We start from the raw sequence: 22,635 nt of genomic DNA on the forward strand, positions 1-22,635 counted from the left end.
GTGTATAGTATACAGCTTGTTTGTTTACACTGATGTTTATAGTATACAGGTTGTTTAGTTAAAACTGATGTGTATAGTATACAGCTTGTTTGTTTACACTGATGTTTATAGTATACAGGTTGTTTAGTTAAAACTGATGTGTATAGTATACAGCTTGTTTGTTTACACTGATGTTTATAGTATACAGGTTGTTTAGTTAAAACTGATGTGTATAGTATACAGCTTGTTTGTTTACACTGATGTTAATAGTATACAGGTTGTTTAGTTAAAACTGATGTGTATAGTATACAGCTTGTTTGTTGACATTGGTGTTAATAGTATACAGGTTGTTTGTTTACACTGATGTTTATAGTATACAGGTTGTTTAGTTAAAACTGATGTGTATAGTATACAGCTTGTTTGTTTACACTGATGTTTATAGTATACAGGTTGTTTAGTTAAAACTGATGTGTATAGTATACAGCTTGTTTGTTTACACTGATGTTTATAGTATACAGGTTGTTTAGTTAAAACTGATGTGTATAGTATACAGCTTGTTTGTTGACACTGATGTTAATAGTATACAGGTTGTTTAGTTAAAACTGATGTGTATAGTATACAGCTTGTTTGTTTACACTGATGTTTATAGTATACAGGTTGTTTAGTTAAAACTGATGTGTATAGTATACAGCTTGTTTGTTTACACTGATGTTTATAGTATACAGGTTGTTTAGTTAAAACTGATGTGTATAGTATACAGCTTGTTTGTTGACACTGATGTTTATAGTATACAGGTTGTTTAGTTAAAACTGATGTGTATAGTATACAGCTTGTTTGTTTACACTGATGTTTATAGTATACAGGTTGTTTAGTTAAAACTGATGTGTATAGTATACAGGTTGTTTGTTTACACTGATGTTTATAATATACAGGTTGTTTAGTTAAAACTGATGTGTATAGTATACAGGTTGTTTGTTTACACTGATGTTAATAGTATACAGGTTGTTTTGTTAAAACTGATCTGTATAGTATACAGCTTGTTTGTTTACACTGATGTTTAGTAAAACTGATGTGTATACAGGTTGTTTTGTTAAAACTGATGTGTATAGTATACAGCTTGTTTGTTTACAGTATGATGTTTATATGTTAATAGTATACAGGTTGTTTAGTTAAAACAGTGTTGTTTTTGTTGATACTGATGTTAATAGTATACAGGTTGCTTAGTTAAAACTGATCTGTATAGTATACAGCTTGTTTGATAACACTGATGTTTATAGTATACAGGTTGTTTAGTTAAAACTGATGTGTATAGTATACAGGTTGTTTGTTTACACTGATGTTTATAGTATACAGGTTGTTTAGTTAAAACTGATGTGTATAGTATACAGCTTGTTTGTTTACACTGATGTTTATAGTATACAGGTTGTTTAGTTAAAACTGATGTGTATAGTATACAGCTTGTTTGTTTACACTGATGTTAATAGTATACAGGTTGTTTAGTTAAAACTGATGTGTATAGTATACAGCTTGTTTGTTGATACTGATGTTAATAGTATACAGGTTGTTTAGTTAAAACTGATGTGTATAGTATACAGCTTGTTTGTTTACACTGATGTTTATAGTATACAGGTTGTTTAGTTAAAACTGATGTGTATAGTATACAGCTTGTTTGTTTACACTGATGTTAATAGTATACAGGTTGTTTAGTTAAAACTGATGTGTATAGTATACAGCTTGTTTGTTTACACTGATGTTAATAGTATACAGGTTGTTTTGTTAAAACTGATGTGTGTAGTATACACTGATGTTTGTTTGTTTAGTTAAAACTGATGTGTATAGTATACAGCTTGTTTGTTGACACTGATGTTAATAGTATACAGGTTGTTTAGTTAAAACTGATGTGTATAGTATACAGCTTGTTTGTTTACACTGATGTTAATAGTATACAGGTTGTTTAGTTAAAACTGATGTGTATAGTATACAGCTTGTTTGTTTACACTGATGTTTATAGTATACACAGGTTGTTTAGTTAAAACTGATGTATAGTATACAGCTTGTTTGTTGACACTGATGTTTATAGTATACAGGTTGTTTAGTTAAAACTGATGTGTATAGTATACAACTTGTTTGTTTACACTGATGTTTATAGTATACAGGTTGTTTAGTTAAAACTGATGTGTATAGTATACAGCTTGTTTGTTGATACTGATGTTATTAGTATACAGGTTGTTTAGTTAAAACTGATGTGTATAGTATACAGCTTGTTTGTTTACACTGATGTTTATAGTATACAGGTTGTTTAGTTAAAACTGATGTGTATAGTATACAGCTTGTTTGTTTACACTGATGTTTATAGTATACAGGTTGTTTAGTTAAAACTGATGTGTATAGTATACAGCTTGTTTGTTGACACTGATGTTTATAGTATACAGGTTGTTTAGTTAAAACTGATGTGTATAGTATACAGCTTTTTTGTTTACACCGATGTTAATAGTATACAAGTTGTTTTGTTGAAACTGATGTGCATAGTATACAGCTTTTTTGTTTACACTGATGTTAATAGTATACAGCTTTTTTGTTAAAACTGATGTGTATATTATACAGCTTTTTTGTTTACACTGATGTTAATAGTATACAGGTTGTTTTGTTAAAACTGATGTGTATAGTATACAGCTTGTTTGTTTACACTGATGTTAATAGTATACAGGTTGTTTAGTTAAAACTGATGTGTGTAGTATACAGCTTGTTTGTTGACACTGGTGTTAATAGTATACAGGTTGTTTTGTTAAAACTGGTGTGAAAAGTATACAGGCTATTTTGTTAACACCAATGTGTGTTTTATTAAAACTGATGTGTATAGTATAAAGGGTGTTCTGTTAAAACTAATGTTTACAGTATACAGGGTAACTTATTAAAACTGATGAGTGCACAGTATACAGAGCGTTTAATTAAAACTTATGCATTTATAGTATACATGGTGTTTTGTTATGTCTTATTTGTCGTATACGAGGTGTCTTTTTATGACTTATTTGTCGTACAGGTGTCTTTTTATGACTTATTTGTCGTATACAGGGTGTTTTGTTATGGCTTATTTGTCGTATACGAGGTGTCTTTTTATGACTTATTTGTCGTATACAGGGTGTTTTGTTATGCCTTATTTGTCGTATACGAGGTGTGTTTTTATGACTTATTTGTCGTATACAGGGTGTTTTGTTGACTGAAGTGCATATTATAAACGGTGTTTTGTTATGGGCAATGTGTATATTATACAGGTTGTTTTGTTTTGAGTGATGCGTAAAGTATAGGTAATGTTCTGTTAAGACTTAAACGTGAATAGCATACAGAGTGTTTTCTTAAAACTTATGGGCGTACTGTATACAAAGCGTTTTTAGTTCAGACTTATACATGTTTAATATACAGGGTGTTTTGTTGTGACTGATGTGTAAACTGTACGGGGTGCTTTTTAAGACCTAAGCGTGTACAGTAGACAGAATGCTTTGTTATGAGTGGTGTGTATACTATACAGTGATTGATATATCTGTAGTATACGCGGTGATTTGTTAAGACTTAACGCAAATAATATACATAGTTTTTGTTATGATATATACATATACTATACAGGGAGTTTTGTTAAAACTAATATCTATAGTACCCAAGGAGGTTTGTTAAAACTTATATCTACAGTATACAGGAAGTTTTGTTAAAACTGATATCTATAGTATACAGGGAGTTTTGTTAAAGGTAGTGTGTATAGTATACAGGGTTTTGTTTTGTTTGTAACAGGGCGTTTTGTTAAAGGTAGTGTGAATAGTATTACAGGGTGTTTGTGATAAATACTGGGTGTTTTGTTAAAAGTAGTGTATATAGTATACAGGGTAATTTGTTAAAGCTAATTGTTATAGTACACAGGGTGTTTTGTTAAAGCTAATTTCTGTAAAATACAGGGTGTTTTGTAAAAGCTAATTTGCATAAAACACAGGGTGTTTTGTTAAAGCTGATGTACATAATATACGGGGTGTTTCCTTAAAACTGATGTGTATTGTATACGGGATATTTTGCTATGATTGATGTGTATAGTATATTGGGTGTTTTGTTAAAACTGGTGTGTATAATGTACGAGAAGTTTTGTTAAAGCTGATTTGTATAATATAAAGGGCGTTTTGTTAAAGGAGATGCATATATAACACATTTGTGAAAGCTGATGTGTTTAATATACAGGGTGTTTTGGTAAAGCTGATGTGTATAGTTTACAGGGTGATTTGTTAAAGATAGTGTGCATAGTATACTGTGTTTTCTTAAAACTGATGTGTATAGTATACTAGGTGTTTTGTTAAAACTGATGAATATAGTATAGTGGGTGTTCTACTAGAAGTGATGTGTATAGGATGTTTTATTGATGCTGATGTGTATAGTGTACTGGGTGTTTTGTTAAAACTGATGGGTATAGTACACAGGGCGTTTTGTTGAAGGTAGTGTGAATAGTGAATAGTTAATGCTGATACAGGGTATTTTGTTAAAAGCTGATGTACATAGTATACAGGATGATTTGTTAAAGCTAATTGGTATAGTATACAGAGTGTTTTGTTAAAAGTAGTGTATATAGTATACAGGATGATTTGTTAAAGCTAATTGTTATAGTATACAGAGTGTTTTGTTAAAGCTAATTTGTATAAAATACAGGACGTTGTATAAAATTTAGGACGATTTGTTAAAGCTGTTGTGTATAGTGAACAAGTTGTTCTTTTAAAACTGGTGTGAAAATCATACAGGATATTTTGTTAAGACCAATATGTGATTTATTAAAACTAATGTCTGTAGTATACATGGTGTTCTGCCAGAAGTGATATGTACAGTTTACTGGGTGTTTTGTTAAAACTGAAGTGTATAGTATACAAGGCGTTTTGTTAAAACTGATGTGTATTGTATATTGAGTGTTTTATTAAAATTGTTGTGTATAATATACGAGTGTATAGTATATTGGGTGTTTTGTTAAAATTGATTCGTATAATATAAAGGACGTTTTGTTAAAGGCGATGCGTATATAACACAGAGTGTTTTGTAAAAGCTGATGTGTATAACATACAGGGTGTTTTGTTAAAACTGATGTGTATAATATACTAGGTGATTTGTTAAAGGTAGTGTGCATAATATACTGAGTTTTGTAAAAACTGATGTGTACAGTATACTGGGTATTCTTCTAGAAGTCATGTATATAGTGTACTGAGTGTTTTGGTAAAAAGGATGTGTATAGTATACAGGACGTTTTGTTAAAGCTGATGCATAAAGTATACAGGGCATATTGTTAAAGCTATGTGTATAGTATACAGGTTCTTCCGTTAAAACTGGTGTAAAATAATACAGGATATTTTGTTAATAGCGATACGTGTTATATGAAAACTGATGGGTATAGTATAACGGGCCTTCTGCCAGAAGTGATATGTACAGTTTACTGGGAGCTTTGTTAAAACTGATGTGTATAGTATACAGGGCGTTTTGTTAAAGCTCATTTGTATAATATAAAGAGCATTTTATTAAAGGCGATGCGCATATAACACAGGGTGTTTGGTTAAAACTAATGTTTATAATATACTGGGTGTTTTGTTAAAACTGATGTGTATAGTATACTGTGTGTTTTCTTAAAGCTGATGTGTTTAGTATACTGGGTGGTTTCTTAAAACTGGTGTGTATTGTATACGGGACGTTTTGTTAAAGGTGATGTGTATAGTATGTTGGGTGTTCTGTTGAAACTGGTGTGAAAAGTATACAGAATATTTTGTTAAGACCAATGTGTGTTTTATTACAACTTATGCTTATAGTATAGAGGGTGTTCTGCTAGAAGTGATTTGTATACAGAGTGGCCCGTAAGTCCCTACCCATCCTTATGTTATTATGTTATATTCAATAACACTAATGATGAGTTGAAGGCAGCTGTTACCGTGGCATTGGGAACAATAATCTCTATGTTGAGGAAAATGTCTGAAAGAACATGGCGTCGCATAATATTATGCAGCAAAAATGCGGGACAGCACACAGATAAACTGGATACATAAGATATATGGATGGGTAGAGACTTACGAGTCACCCTATAGTATACAAGGCGTTTTGTTAAAGCTGATGTGTATAATATACAGTATGTTTTATTGAAACTGATGTGTATATTATATAGGGTATTTTGTGAAAATCGATGTGTATATTGTACAGGGTATTTTGTTAAAACTGATGTTTATATTACACAGGCTGATCTGGTAGGGGTGATATGTATAGTGTACTGGGTGTTTGTTAAAATGTGTATTGTATGGATCAGGAGTTCCCCAACGTTTTTGTCTTGTGGAGCGTCACATCATAAAGAAAAACCTTCCGGAGCCTCAATAAAAAATATATATGTACAAAATTAGAAACAATCGGTGACTAGCACCAGATAAAGTTTACTTTAGGTTTTTAGAATATAAATTTATTAAAATATTAATATTCAAAGAAGAATATTTACTTCTACTTACTTGTTCAGTAATTTCTTCTTGCGAAATTTATATCAATAAATGTACTTATTCACTCAGTGGCTCGGATGGGTTCTCTTTTGTTCACAAAGTAGTTCAGTATTTAGAGTTATGGTTGTTACCTGTAAGCCCAAATCATCTTCAATATTTAGCATGTTTCTAAATTTGGTCTTTGGAGCTGTATACAGTGGAAATGTTCGCTCACAGAGATATGTTGTTGGAAAATACATTAAAAGTTTGAAAGCTCTGTTACTTATTTCACGGTATTCCATGTCTATTTGAATTTTGTAATTTCTTCCTGCTGAAATTTTGTTTTCAGGGTATAATCAGTTGAAAATTATATAAGCTGTTTTTTCTCTTTCAAAGGCAACTTGTTGGTATTTGCAAAGTAAACAAAGGGATTTTAAATCCACAGTAATGTTTCTAAATGAGGAGAGAAGAACTCCCCAATAGTTGTAAACAAATTGTATATGTGCTGCAAGACTGAAACTTTTGCATCTTCACTTAAGGAAATTTCATTCATAATTAAAAAAACCACTGAGATTTTCAAAGCAATCAAGTTCTTCCATAAGTATACATTCACCCCAAAGTTTTAGTTTACGTTGAAGCACTTCCATTTTACTCTGAGCTTTGAAGTACATTGTCCTGGTACTCTGCATTATAGCACTCACTTCATTTAGATATGTAAATATGTCTGAAAGGTAAGCCACTTTTTGTATCCAGCATTTGTCCGTTAATTTGTATGCAAGTTAAAAATGGTATTCAGATAAAAAGAAACCCCTCTCTTCACGCAGTTCGTAAAACTGAGCATGCACACTTCCCCGATAAAGCCATCGGGCTTCAGTATGAAGCAGCAATTTTTATGAAAACTTTCCATATCCTCACAGAGTAAACTGAAGATCATCGCATTGAATGGTCTTGATTTTATAAAATTAACTATTTTTATGGCATCACCCAACACCCTTTTAAGTCTTCTGGCATTCATTTCATTGCAAGTGCATGACGATGAAGACAGCAGTGGATACTCTCGATCGGGTTTTTCTTTTTTATGTGTGCCACTGCGTATGAAAATTTTCCAATCATAGCTGCAGACCCATCAGTGTAAATACTTGAGCAAAGCTGCCATTGAATCTTATGTTCTTCCATAAATAAATCGATCAGTTTAAATATTTCTTCGCCTGTTCTTTCAGTAGGCAAAGGTTTGCAAATCGCATAACCTACGACATTTGTTGATTCATCCATTTGAAGTGAAAAAGTTGGACTCGCAATTACTCCCTTATTAGATCCGTTAAGCAATTTGCTGATATATTCTTTATTCTTCAAGAAACCCCGTTATCAGAGAGGGGCACAGAATTAATGTTTTTAAGAAACTTCCTTTATCGTGCACTCTACCAAATCTTTTGCGCATGGTTTTATCAAATCTTCTGCAATTGTATGAGCTTCACCTGCTTTTGCAATACGGTAACGAACACGACATGATGAGCACCTTTTTGTCTTCATAGACAAACGAACGAAATGTAGCTTTCTTTGCATTTAATTGTAAACATTTTCTTTTGAAATACTCAGAAGTTGGATTTTTTAATTAGGAGTGTTTGGTTTCTAGATGCCGCTTTAACTTTGCTGGATGCAAACTACTGTTACTCAACACTGTACCACATTCAACACACAACCCACTAGGTCCATCTTCATTACCTGTCCATGTAAAACCATATTCAATAAAACTTTCATCATACTTTATTTTCTTTCTTGTTTCGGTACTTCTTGCATCATCCGGGGTTGAAGTGCTTGCACACGATGGTAACGCCGACGAATTCGTGTTAGGCCTAGGCCTAGGAAGATTATTACTCGTGTCAGATTTATTACTGATATTCAGCCACTTATCCATTACAAGGGTGACAACTAATTATTAATTTGTCTAAAAACGTATTCTTATATCTTTGGCACTTCAAAACTATTTTCACGGACACAAAATAGCTTCTTAATAGAAACTCATTCAAGCACTTGAGTTTTATTATCATACAATGACATTCTAACCTAGGATCAGTGTTGCAATTACGAAGTCAGAACTAAAGATTTGTGGAAAAAAGACTATGCCGCTAGAATCATATATTTTTCTGAATATGTTTTTATAATTTTTTTAAATTTTTAAATCAAATAACAAAATATTAAGCTGGATCTGATGTACCTCTAAATCTCGAACGAAATGAAACAAAATGAAACATGACGTCATGCGGGCATATGACGTCACATAGCTCATTGGTACAAAGTTTGTCTAATTAAACTACAATGAATCTAACCTAACCTAATAACTACCAATTATAATTGTTATAAATATAATTATACTTCTTATAAGTATACTTTGAAATTTAAACAACTGATACTGCATCTAATTGCATCACAATGTTTCAAATTTGAACAAGTTTAGCTAATAAGTCATATTTCATTTTGTTTCATTTCATTCGAGACTTAGCCGATAATCCAGATCTGGCTTTTAAAGGACAGTTGGCATCACTACCCAGGGCTGACCGATGTTTTATACAAAATTTTCTAGGTTATCTTATATCTCCAATCACGCATGCGATCTTGATATGGTGTCATATCTGCTAGCAACCGGTGATGCCACTGTCGAAGTTAAATGAGATTGTGTTAACACTTTCACCCTCGAGAACTTTCCCTAAGCTAAATAAAATCGGCTGGCGTTAGACAGAATAAAATATTAAAAGGCCCAATACGCTATAAACGTGTTATATTGAAGATAAATTTTACTTTTTTGTACAGTGTATTCTGATTCAATTTTATAGTTTTTAGAAAAAATATTAATATTCTAAAATTTCCTCGCGGAGCCTCAGATAACTATGGAGCATAGTTTGAAAATCCATTGACTATATACTTCTTCAATTCACAGCATAGTTCACATAATTAACATAAATTCTCAACAGATCTGATGCCCCAACTCAACAGAAACATTGTCTTAGTCTTTCATAATATAGAAGATATTTTGATATGACTGATGTATATAATATATATTGTATTGTTGTACGTTCTATAAACTGTTTTGTAATCAATCCGATGCATGATGATAGTATACTTTATTAAGACTGATGTATACAACAAACACGGTGTTTGGGTAAAACTAACGTATGTATTTAGTAAGGAGGATGACGTGTAGAAACAGAATAGATAGAATATATCACCTTACGAATGCTGTGAGTTAGGTAAGCGACAGGGTGGCGGATGGGAGTTGGACAGGTGGAACATTTTGCGGATTCAGTGTGGTCAAATAGGCAGGATATGCGACGATGTATAGAAATAGTACAGCCAGAATATGTCACTTACTGAATACAGTTAGATAAGCAAGAGAAAGGATGGCGTATACAAGTAGAACATACTTAAGTTATTATGGATTGAATGTAGTCAAAGCTAAAGACGGATGACGTATAAAACAGCATAAATGAAAAGTATAGTAAGTCGTATAGAGCGTAAGAAATGATGAGTAAAGCTGATAATAATAACAATGCTATTATTTTTTACGATTTGTTTGTTCTATCTCTACAAATTATAGTCTGATTTAATAATAAAAAGTGGAGCACGTGCACATGCTGATGCGCATATACGCATTTTGAGAAAATTGTCTCAATGTTGTTTTTTTTTTTTGGAATTAACATATATTCTCACAGAAAGACTACCCGGAAATATTGCGTATTACCACTGAAGTTATCTCCTTGGGTCAATCTTTTGGGCTTCAAAAGAAATGAGGGCGTAAGTAGACATGTGGTTCCAAAGATTTCATTCTCTGCTCTGTAGCATTTAAAATAATTGGAAATAAAACCATATATATTGAAATTAGTCCTTGTTATACATATTGAATTGATGTAAGTTTTAGGATTTAATGATTTGTCCAAAATTAAGGTTATTAAAAGTATTCATGACGATACGATCATGTTTAAGTCTACATTTAAGTCTGCTTGAATTTCGTAGCAAAGCTCGTGCTAATATATTTACAAACATGTGCATCCACACGTGTATATGAATATGTATATGTATATGTATAATAAGTAGCTTCAATTATTCATTAGGGAACAAAACCTGTATGTTTGGAACTTATCAGTGAAAGCGGTGTGTGTGTGTTAAAGGCAAAGTTAGATCCTGTAATAGCAAACCACTTTACATACCTTCCCCCCTCTCTTTTAGTAAAGCTTTCTTAAATTTCCTGCTCGTCCAAAGTGTCATCCCTTTGCTGGTCAATCTAGTACAAACACAAACAGCAGATGTATCGGTCTCATCTTATTGCACGAATTTTTCATAAACATAAATTTTCGATGGATGTTAAGTGGGAAGAAGTAAAAGCCTTGTATCATTAATTCATTTCCGCATTTCAGCGACGAACTTATTCATAGGAACATACTCTCTTGTCACGGTATCGCTTGTGTGTGTATCTGTTTTTTTACGTATCTCGTAGTGAGAAACATGATTTATGTTTTCATGCACACGACAAAGGAAAGTCCTATGATTAACAAAAGATTACAAATGTTGCGATTAGTTTATTTCATAGCCACGAAAACGCTGAATTAAATACTGCATAATTTGATTATCCATTTTTTCTTTGACAATTGGTCTATAATATTTGTATATCGAATGTTAATACAGCATTATTAAGCATAGTATGAAATTATTAAACTTTGGTTCATCTCAATAGAGAGGTATTATCATTCCAAAAACTCAGTTCTAGTTCGATATATCTTACTTATGTTGTTTTTTTTAAATATCATACTGGAGGTCGCATATCACGTGGCATTGAAATGAGTTCGCATGCGCTTTTGACTGTTTGCATATTTGTGATGAAAAGGGTATAGAACAGAAACAAAGGGAATTTCTAACAGACTATTAAGTTAAAGCATTAGATAGTCTTTGTTTGTGAAAAATTCGTTCCAGATATGTATTAAGTATTAACTGCATATATTTTAAGGCAGTTTTAATCACGCCCTCCCCCAGTAGCACAGCGGTAAGTTTGTGGACTTAAAACTCTAGAATCCGGGTTTCGATATCCCTGATGGGCAGAGACCAAATAGTCTATATTGTAGCTCTATCCAGTTTCAAAAAACGGAGCGTTACCAATAGGCTCTTATCCACGATGTGTATATACACTGCTGGCCAAAATCTTAAGGCCAATGCACATAAAGAAAAAATATGCATTTTGCGTTGTTAGATTCAACCACGTATTTGAATAGAGCTTCGAAAAATGAAAATAAGAAAATGGAAAATAAAAATAAAAACCTTTTTAAGCATTTAATAGGGAAAATGTGAACACTATTAAATTAGCTTAAATACTAGCTGGTCAAAAGTTGAAGACCATACTGAAACGAAGTCCTAAACAGGGTAGGAAATGCCCAACAAGAGGTCTCAGTAATGAGTTGCACGGCCGTCATTGCGAATAACTGCAAACATTCGCTTTGGCATGGTCGATATAAGCGTTTGCAGAAGGCTGTCTGTAATGTTATTCACGAAGAGCATGCACTGTTTGTAATTGACGTCCATTTCTATAGGCTTCCCTTGCCATCCACCCCCAAACATTTTTAATGGGGTTCAGTTCGGACGAACACGCTGGATGGTCCAAAAGAATCACGTTATTTGCCATGAAAAAGTCCTTTGTCCTGCGGGCATTTTGGATTGCAGCGTTGTCCTGCTGAAAGATCCAGTCATTTCCACACAAGCGAGGTCCTTCAGTCAATAAAGATGCTCTCTTCAACATGCCAATGTAGCCAGCTGCTGTTTGACGCCCCTGTATAACCTGAAGCTTCATTGTTCCATGGAAAAAGAAAGCACCCCAGATCATGATGAAACCTTTTCCACTGTGTCGTGTAGAAAATATCTCTAGTGGAATATTCTTATCGTGCCAGTAATGCTGGAAGCCATCTGGACCATCCAGGTTAATTTTTTCTCATCAAAGAACAAAATCTTCGTCCACTTTTCTATGTTCCATGTTTGATGCTTCTCAGCAAAGTTTAACCGAGCTGTTTTGTAGTGTAGAAGGTGGCGTGGCCTTTGAAGACGTTTACGGTTTTTAAAGCCTTTCTCTCGTAGATGCCGTCTTATCATTTTTGAGCTGCATTCTACGTTCGTAAGTGCCTTAATCTGGTTCGACGATCGGCTGGTGTCTTGCCGGACAACCCGTTGAATACTCCTGCTCAACGTCGGCGAAATTTTTTTAAGCCGACCACTTGAAATACTCGTTCTGTATCCCTCAGGGTCTTTTAAGAAATTTGCAACAGCAGTATTACTACGCCAACTCTCACCAGCGATGGTACGTTGAGAGAGACTTTGCTTTTGCAGCTCGACAATTCTGCCACGTTCGAACTCTGTCAACTTTTTATCCTTTGCCATGTTTCTACCCAATGTAACATAGGAGGTATCAGTGGGAAATGTTAACAACGCCAATGCTTGAACACAAATGACTAAATTTCGTTACGTGTTTACCAATTAACGCTTCGTTTCAGTATGATCTTAAACTTTTGACCAGCTAGTATTTAGGCTAATTTCATAGTGTTCACATTTTCCCTATTAAATGCTTAAAAAAGTTTTTATTTTTATTTTACCTTTTCTTATTTTCATCTCTCGAAGCTCTACGCAAATAAGTGGTTGAGTCGAACAACGTAAAATGCAAAATTTCTCCTTATCATCCATTTATCGCATTCTTTCCTTTGCTAAAGGACACTTTCTCGTATTGTTTCTGAAATATTTTTAGTTTTATTCAGAATTTTAGTTTGGAATGTATTTAATAGATGCTGCCAGAAGTTTTAGATTAAAGTTAAACTCTGAGGTAGTTGTAAACACACTTCAAACGTTAACCAATATTTCAAGTCTCTGATTTAATCTATAATTGTAGTGAAAAAGCTTGCTGATCGTACAGTCGTTTATAGGTAACAAAATCTCAACTGAGATAAAAACGGAATTTTCTGCCTCAGCCGCTGAGCAGCTTTGACATTCGCTAACTCATATTCGATGTTAATAAATATTCATTTAAAATATCATTGTATTTATGTCTTTTTCCCGACTATTTAAAGAATTTGCTCTAATCACTTTGCACAATCACTTATCACTTAAAAAAATAATAAAGTACCCCACCTTTACAGATATTTGATTGCGAGATTTACGCTTGAATCGTGGACTCAATAACCATAACAGCAAATGTGAACATTCCCAACACCCACTTGTTCTTATACAGCTGTGTTGAAATGTCGATAGCATGCATACATTTTGTCTTTGTAAATAATGAATAAAATCACAGCTTAAAATAGGCACTTGTGTATGAGAAAGTAAACATAAGAATAACGTGTGTCAATTGGCAACATCTATTTCCTGAGACTTATCCAGCCGGTATTTCAGCAGTGAAACAAAGCAAATAGGACATTAACAATTTTATGAAAAGCCAGCAACAATGATTTGCTTTCAATTACCTTTGTGAAACTTACATTACAAGACTGGCCGTAAATCTACAAGAAATGTGATTCTAATAAAGCGAGTTAAAATTTCTAATTACTGTATATAGAAAGGCCATGAGCAGAAAGGTATCCGATAGCGCTGACACAGTTTAATTGATTACTCAGTAAAGAAAAGCGAAGAATTGAAAGTATTTTCAAGTCTTTGGGTTATTGAGTTTCGCTGATTTCTCAAGAGTACATTAACTCCATTGAAGCTGTTTTGTTTAACCTCCTTGTAAGTTGTTGCTCGTAACATTACAAGAAAAAAATTGCTCAATATTGAGAACCAATGGTTCAGTTTATTAAAATTGTTTGTAATTATTTCTTAAACTCTTCTCCTAGTTTCAGTTCATTTACTTCTGTTTGAGAATGTTTGTATAAAGTAATTTGTTGCTATAGTTTTCCATTGTTCACATGTAACCCTAACTTGCTTTCAATGAATAGTAGCGCCTGTAAGAGAACTGAGAGGGATAAGCACATGGAATTTTGGCTTTGATGGACACGTGATTATTTAATTCCATTTTGTCTTTCATTAAATTTAATTTTTCGGAATTCTCCTGCAAATATTCTGTCACTTTCATGTATGTCTTTGCTTAACTTCTGAGTTCTTACTTACCATTTTCCATTTATTTGATCGGCTCGACATGGCCAATCGTGTTAAGGCGTTCCTTCGACTCGTAATCTGAGGGTCGCGGGTTCAAATTCCGCTCACACCAAACATGCTCGCCCTTTCAGCCGTGGGGGCGTTATAAGTTACGGTCAATCCCATTATTCGTTAGTAAAAGAGTAGCCCAAGATTTGGTGGTGAGTGGTGATGACTAGCTGCCTTACCTCTAATCATATACTGCTAAATTAGGGACGGCTAATGCAGATAGCCCTCTTATAGCTAGCTATGCGTGAAATTCAAACCAAACCAAACCTATTCTAAGTGGACTCCTTCTGTCGGGGGCGATTATAGCTAATCCATAAGAATCTTTGTCTCGGCTGTTTAGTCCATGGAGTGTATTAGGTAGAAAATGTCAGTTTCTTACTTATTAATGAAAGTGGGAAGTATCGGTTGTTCATACTTAGTAGTATTAGTCAACTATTTTCCTTTTTTCTTATTGATACGTGTTTGTTAGTTCTTAAAACGAAATAACAATAAAAATATCTTTCATCAAAGTGGCAAATGTTTTTAATGAAATGATTGAAATGTAATAGTTTTATAACTTTCTGAGCAGTCTCTTAGAGTTTTTCCTGGTAGCGTGCATGAAAAACAGCATTTTCCAGTTAAGTAAGGGAGAATACACGTGTTCTACCGTGACAAGAGAATATTTACATATGAATTTAGCTTTCGACCGCGGAAGTGAATTAGTGCTACAAAGTTCTAAGTTTCAAGGTTTTACGTCACTAAAGTTATTAGCCTTATGTACAAAACATGGAAACCGTTAAATTAGCTTATTTGCTTCGCTTCTTCATTATATTTATTACCACTACTGTAGAATGGTGGTAAAATGCTAATGATGGTGTATTTTAGGATGTTTAAAGAAGTACTTTAAAAGGCATACAGAAATAGATAATCTTTGGGTTAGACCAACTATTATTTTTTTTATTTACGTAATTTTACTAATTCTATGTATTTCCCGAGAAAAGTTATTATGTAGTGTATAAACTTGCTCTCTGATATATTGAGCAACATATTACTTTTAGCTTTTGAAGAAAAACCTATAAAGTTATCTATCAGCTAAATTATATACGTTTAAACCCTGAATGAACTGAATGTTTATATATTACCTATTTTTATTTATAAACAACTCTATTCCTAAGCGAAAGGATATTAGTAAACGTTTACTAAAACAGCCTTACATAATTAAGAAACATATTGACAGGAAATAGGGTGAATAATGCAATCAGAACAACAACCTGGAAAATAAAGTTGATATTACTGTATGTGAGCAGGTAAAAGCAATAATCTGATATCACTACATCAGAACAGATACAAATTGTAAAATAAAGTTGATATCACTATACCAGATCAGGTAAAAACAAAAAAAAACTGTAAAATGAAGTTGACATCACGATATCAGAACAGTTATAAACAACAAATAATAAGATAAAGCTGATATCATTGTATCAGGATAAGCAAAGACAACAACCTGCAAAATAATGTTGATATCACTATATCGGGACAGGTGAAAACAGAAACCTACAAAATAAAGTCAATGTCACTGTATTGAGACAGGCGAAGACAAAGATGTTCAAATAAAGCCAATATCACAGTGTGGAGATAAAATTAATATACACCATATTAGTGAAGGTTTCGAACAAACATGCCCAGAATAATCAATGTTCTAAAACTACATATAAAGAATAATGTGTTGATGTTTTTTAAGAGAAACACCCAGGACAATCAGTGTTCCAGTTATATATTCACAGTACTAAATCTAATGACTCATTGCCATCGGGCAGGTAAGATTTCATAGCAGTAACTGAATAAAATCATCTAAAAAATGTAAGCAGCACTAGTAATAAAGACTTCGTGGTTTAAGTCTTTCAGTTCCTCATTTTAATAGAACGAGTGAAGTATTCTGGGTATTGTATGTCAGAATGGCTGGTATGGGTATTAACACTTTTACTGATAAGCAGACAGACCTTAGAAAGGCCGAAACGTTGTTCTCTGCTTATTTTGTTTGTTTGTTTGGAATTTCGCACAAAGCTACTCGAGGGCTATATGTGCTAGCCGTCCCTAATTGAGCAGTGCAAGACTAGAGGGAAGGCAGCTAGTCATCACCACCCACCGCCAACTCTTGGGCTACTCTTTTACCAACGAATAGTGGGATTGACCGTCACATTATAACGCCCCCACGACTGAAAGGGCGAGCATGGCCTTAAGTCGAGCACATTAAACACCTGGGCAAAGCAAGAGAAACAGGAACGCTATTTAAGAGCAAATTTTATTTGAAGTTTATGTAAAATACAAAGCAAGCCAAGTGAGACCTATAATTATTAAATGCATATTTAGTTTTTAAAACGTCGGAAAAGTTGACGTTACATGTAAAGCAAATGAAGTGACTCGAATATATATTGTTTGGCTGTAGTTAAGTGCAAAGCTACACAAGGACTATTTGTGCTCTGTCCAACACTGGTATCGAAACCCGATTTCTAGCTTTGAAATTTCTAAGACTGTGCCACTGGGGGGAGCTATTTAAAAACACATTGGGGGTTCAAAAGTGAAAAGTCTACGTTATATATCTTAAACAGAAACAAGAAAGGCAAATAATTAAAACAACTTTGACTTTTAGAACAGTTACACAGAACCCGTGTTGCTTCTCAAGTTATCACAGCAATTTTTTAAATACTTCAATAAATTTTAAAATATTACTTGTCCATGAAGTGGTATTAGCAGTGGCCATTATTGTAATATTGTGAAAATGACTTATCAAACTATTCGACCCTCTATATAAACTGTACTTCTCTTTTTAAAACGAATATACAAATACAATTAATTTGCCATATATCGTATCGTAGACACAATATTATGTAATACCGTGCCACAACAAGTAATCGTTCTCAACAGAGGTTCGTTTGGATCCTACAAATTATTATTATTCAATACGTCTCACTCTGTGAGTTGCTCGGGTATGCTGATATTAATGTTCAACAATATTTCTACAGATGGCGGTAGAAGGATTTTCTTTAAAATAGAATTATTCCGAATTTTGTTTTGTGTTTATTAAAACCGAATGAAATTTTGAAATGGCATTTGATTTTTATAACAGTTCTGGAAATAATAACTTTTTTAATTAATATTAAAACATTAATATTTTTAATGGTGATGTTTTGTACTAAAATATAACAATAATATCCCATAAATTGTTCTGTCAGTATTTCACCTATAGTATTTCAAATGGCCAGGTGGGTTGAGGCGTTCGACTTGTAATCCGAGGGTCGCGGTTTCGAATCCCCGTCGCACCAAACATGCTCGCCCTTTCAGCCGCGGGGCATTGTAATGTCACGATCAATCCCACTATTCACTGGCAAAAGAGCAGCCTAAGAGTTGGCGGTGAGTGGTGATGACTAGTTGTCTTCTCTTTAGTCTTACAATACTGAATTAGGGACGGCTAGCGTAGATAGCTCTCGTGAAGCTTTGCGCGAAATTCGAAAAAGGAAGAAGTATTTCATTTTTTTATCTTTTTGTTTTTATAAGTATCTTGCAGTGTTAGATTTCAACTGTGTTCAGTTCGGTTATATTATTTTAAGAGTAACTTGTGCTAAGAATATTTCATAATTAAACGTTTCAACTAAATAATCAAAGGTCACTGATTTATATATATATTACACCCCCCAAACTTATTCAAACCATTTGATTTCGTGAAACTCTCAACCTCAGTTAAACTATACAACTAGCGTATCTGGAGCGCTTTAATTGTATTCAGAAAAGCAGTAATCCAGGAGAATAAGTTATGTGGAAGAACTAAACTACGTTGAAAGGATTAAATAGCTATTCATCAGTTTAGCCCGGGTTTTCACTTAATAATACCCAGAACAATGTTGATAACGAGAAACCCATTTGAAATAAAAACGTATCTCAGAACGGCTGGTATGGACATTAACACCTTTATTAATAAGCAGAAGCCCTGGCATGGCCAAGCGTGTTAAGACGTGCGACTCGTAATCTGGGTTCGCATCTGTCGAATCTGTTCTAAAAACTCTTGTTACTGTAGATGCTGTAAATAGTAATATAATATATTTTACTGGTAAGCAAACTCAAAACGAAACCATTAAACAACTCTGTTAAAAGCAAAATCTACAAGTAACAACAGTCAACAATTTATGGCGTGGGTTTTTAATATATATTTTGTAATACAAATATCCATTTCTGTCACAATTTGTTCAATCCGGCATGGCCAAGTGTGTTAAGGCGTTCGACTCGTAATCTGAGGATTGCGGGTTCGAATCCCGGTTGCACCAAACATGCTCGCCCTTTCAGCCGTAGGGGCGTTATAATGTGACGGTCAATCTCACTATTCGTTGGTACAAGAGTAGCCCAAGAGTTGGCGGTGGGTGGTGATGACTAGCTGCCTTCCCTCTAGTCTTACACTGTTAAATTAGGGACGACTAGCGCAGATAGTCCTCGAGTAGCTTTGTGCGAAATTAAAAACAAACAAACAAACAAACGCTCGACTTATAACCTAGCAGACCGAGGGATTAAAACCAATCCATGTACATGACTGTCCTTTCAGTTACGATGGCTTCGTAATGTGTCAGCCAATCCCATTATTCGTTGGTAAAGAGTAGCCTGAGAGTTGATGGTGGATGGTATTGGCTAGCTGCCCTCCCTCTGGTCTGTCATTTCAAAATTAAGGACGACCCCCTAAAGAAAATCCTTTTGTAGAAAAATACAATTTATTGTCTTATAGTTTAAGTGAACCCCTTCGTATTTTTAGATAGTCCAATATATTTAATATATCACGTGGAATTTTTTACTTTATGAAGCCTCTATACTGGCTTGTTTATTGGCCTTGCATCTTCTGATTCACATACGATATGCATTTTCCTCACCTCTTGAAAAACCAAATATATTTCTAATCAATGATCTGCTTCTCTTGCTTTACATATCAAGTACAGTTTCTTACTTTTTGAAGATCTAACATACTCTGATAAACCAACATATTGAGTCACAATCTTCAGGTTGTTTACTAAACCAAGCAATGTTTTGTTCCTCTTCGACACAAGCATAACTCAATTAGTGCCATCTCAAGACAACCACTTTCATCTTTCACTTTGATAAAGCTGAGAGCTTTTTTTTTTCCAGTGCACGTAATATTAAGCCTCTCTATTTTATAAGTTACAGCTTTTAGAGTAAGTAAAAGTAGTTTTTCAACAGGTACGACGTTTCGATCATTATCAAGCAACGAAAAGTCGAATCTGTTCTAAAAACTATTGTTACTGTAGATGCTGTAAATTGTAATATAATATCTTTTATTGGTAAGCAAACTCAAAACGAAACCATTAATCAACTGTTAAAAGCAAAATCTACAAGTAACAACAGTCAACAATTTATGGCGTGGGTTTTTAATATATATTTTGTAATACAAATATCCATTTCTGTCACAATTTGTTCAGCCCGGCATGGCCAAGTGTGTTAAGGCGTTTGACTCGTAATCCGCGGGTTCGAATCCCGGTTACATCAAACATGCTCGCCCTTTCAGCCGTAGAGGCGTTATAATGTTACGGTCAATCTCACTATTCGTTGGTACAAGAGTAGCCCAAGAGTTGGCGGTGGGTGGTGATGACTAGCTGCCTTCCCTTTAATCTTACACTGCTCAATTAGGGACGGCTAGCGCAGATAGCCCTCGAGTAGCTTTGCGCAAAATTCAAAAGAAACAAACAAACACAATTTGTTCAGAATTAAAGGCGTTTAAAGTACGAGTTTGTACTATAACACAGAGAGATGCCAGAACTGGGGACGCACAAAAAGGGTTTTCTTAACTTTAATTTTTCTGCAATCGACTGACTTAGTCAGCTGAAGTGAAAGAAGACTACATTTCTTTAGTAACTTCTAAATATTAAGATATGTATTTATTTAATGTTCACACTGACCATGATCTAAAACATGGTTATTATTTGTAAGACTTACTATTTTGTAGTACACAGCAAACAATTTCACTTTATACAATTTAACTGTATACAATACAGTACCTGTTATTTTGTGAAACTGTTGAATAATATTGTAGAGCGCTTTCATTAATTGTTGTGCAGTTTCTTTTTATATATGATTGCCTTTACCCATTCCTCCAGCTACTAGTTCTTGCTACCAATGTAGGACGAAATAATTTTGAATTTGGTATGAAGGGAAAAACCAACGATTAGGGAATCATTTCTGCTATATTAACTTTTTCCAATAGTTAGTTATACACATATTCTTTCTTATTCCATCCATTCAAAGAGACACTAACTATGGGATGAAAATTGGGGGCACGTGTCCCCAGTGCTCCTTCTCGGCTCCTCCGCTCATGGATGTAGCATATATGATAATATGAAACTCAATTTTTCTTTCAAGTGTAAAAGCAACAGAGGTGATCCTGTGAACCTCTGAGCTGTGACTTATATATCAATGGAAATCAATTGATTTTTTAAAGAGTGTATACATAACACAAATGGAAAGGAACATTTATTTTCACAACTTTACCAAAATCACACTGTAATACGAAAGTATTATAGAATTCTGCACAAAGAAGAACAGCATACAAAAGCTCTCGAGCTATCAAGTTCGTGAATAACGCGCGTGAAAACAGTTATATTACGTGTCACTCATTATAATGTCACGTAAGCCTTTTTTATATATATAACTTTGCCTGCAAGTTATTAGAATACTGAACTAGCATCTCAACTTTTCTTGTTGTTAAAGAAAGTGTAACAAACAGATTTTTGGCACTCTGTTTTTAAGTAACAACATTCAGCTCTTTACTTCTCAGTGAAACTTGAACGAAACAAAACCAACTGTAAAATATCACTAGTAGTTGCGTCTTTAGAAGTGTTCAAGGTAGTTGTTACTGTAACGTGATGTTTAACTAGTGTTTCGTTTTCAGGTCACTTTTGTTTTCGTTCATACTTGTTCTGCTCGGATTTAGATATGCAAAGAGTTTTTTGTGAATTTCTTTCAACAGCTCTTCACTGTAGAGCACATTCATGTATCAACCCACCTTTCTGTTTTTACATTTTGTCAATGTTATTATTAGTGCTTAAATCGCACAATGCAGTTCTTTAACTTGTAATTTACATAATCAGTGTTTATAAAATGTAAAATTACATTATCACACGAGTTCTTCTACTGGGCGTTGGCCCAGCATGGTCAGGTGGTTAAAACACTCGACGCGTTATCCGAGGGTCGTGGTTTCGAATCCCGGTCACACCTAACATACTCGCCCTTTCAGCCGTGGGGGCATCATAATGTTACGATAAATCCCACTATTCGTTGGTAAAAGAATAACCCAAAAATTGGCGGTGGGTGGCGATGACTAACTGCTTTCCCTCTAGTTTCACACTGCTAAATTATGAACGGCTAGCGCAGATAGCCCTCGTGTAGCTTGCGCAAAATTCAATACAAGCCACTGAGTGATTAGATGTTGTCCTTAATTTGTGTCGACGTCTCTTCTCAACAAATATTCCAGCAGACTATAAGTTCGGTCTTTCTCCAAGACTCGCTTGTATGTCAACTTTAATGGCATCATGTGAATCACTAGGCTTTAGCAGAAGTAACGGAAAGTATCTGTACTGAAATATATATTTCTTAACAAACGTTTTCTTACTAATTATGTGTTAACTAAATATATTTTTAACAAACGTGTATTTTATTTTGTGTCGTGTTGTAAGATTATGATAGAAAAAGAAGGTAATGTTTTATTTATACATTATTATTAAGTACAAAGTTTCACAATGGTGTATCAGTGTTACGCCCACAGTGGGTATCTGGGCATCGAAACCCAATATTTAGTGTAATAAGCCTCCAGACATAACGCCACCTGAAATCCTAATGTTTGATCTGTTATAAAAGATATTTAAAAAAAATTAGTATATAATAAATGCAATGAGCAAAAGTATGTTTTTACTATTGTACTATTGCGAACATTTTAATAAAAAATAAATGCTTCTACGCTTGTCCATTTTATAAACAGTTTTAACAGAAGTAAACGTTTGAAGTA

Source organism: Tachypleus tridentatus, chromosome 13 (genome assembly GCF_004210375.1).
Source record: "Tachypleus tridentatus isolate NWPU-2018 chromosome 13, ASM421037v1, whole genome shotgun sequence".
NCBI lineage: Eukaryota > Metazoa > Arthropoda > Merostomata > Xiphosura > Limulidae > Tachypleus > Tachypleus tridentatus.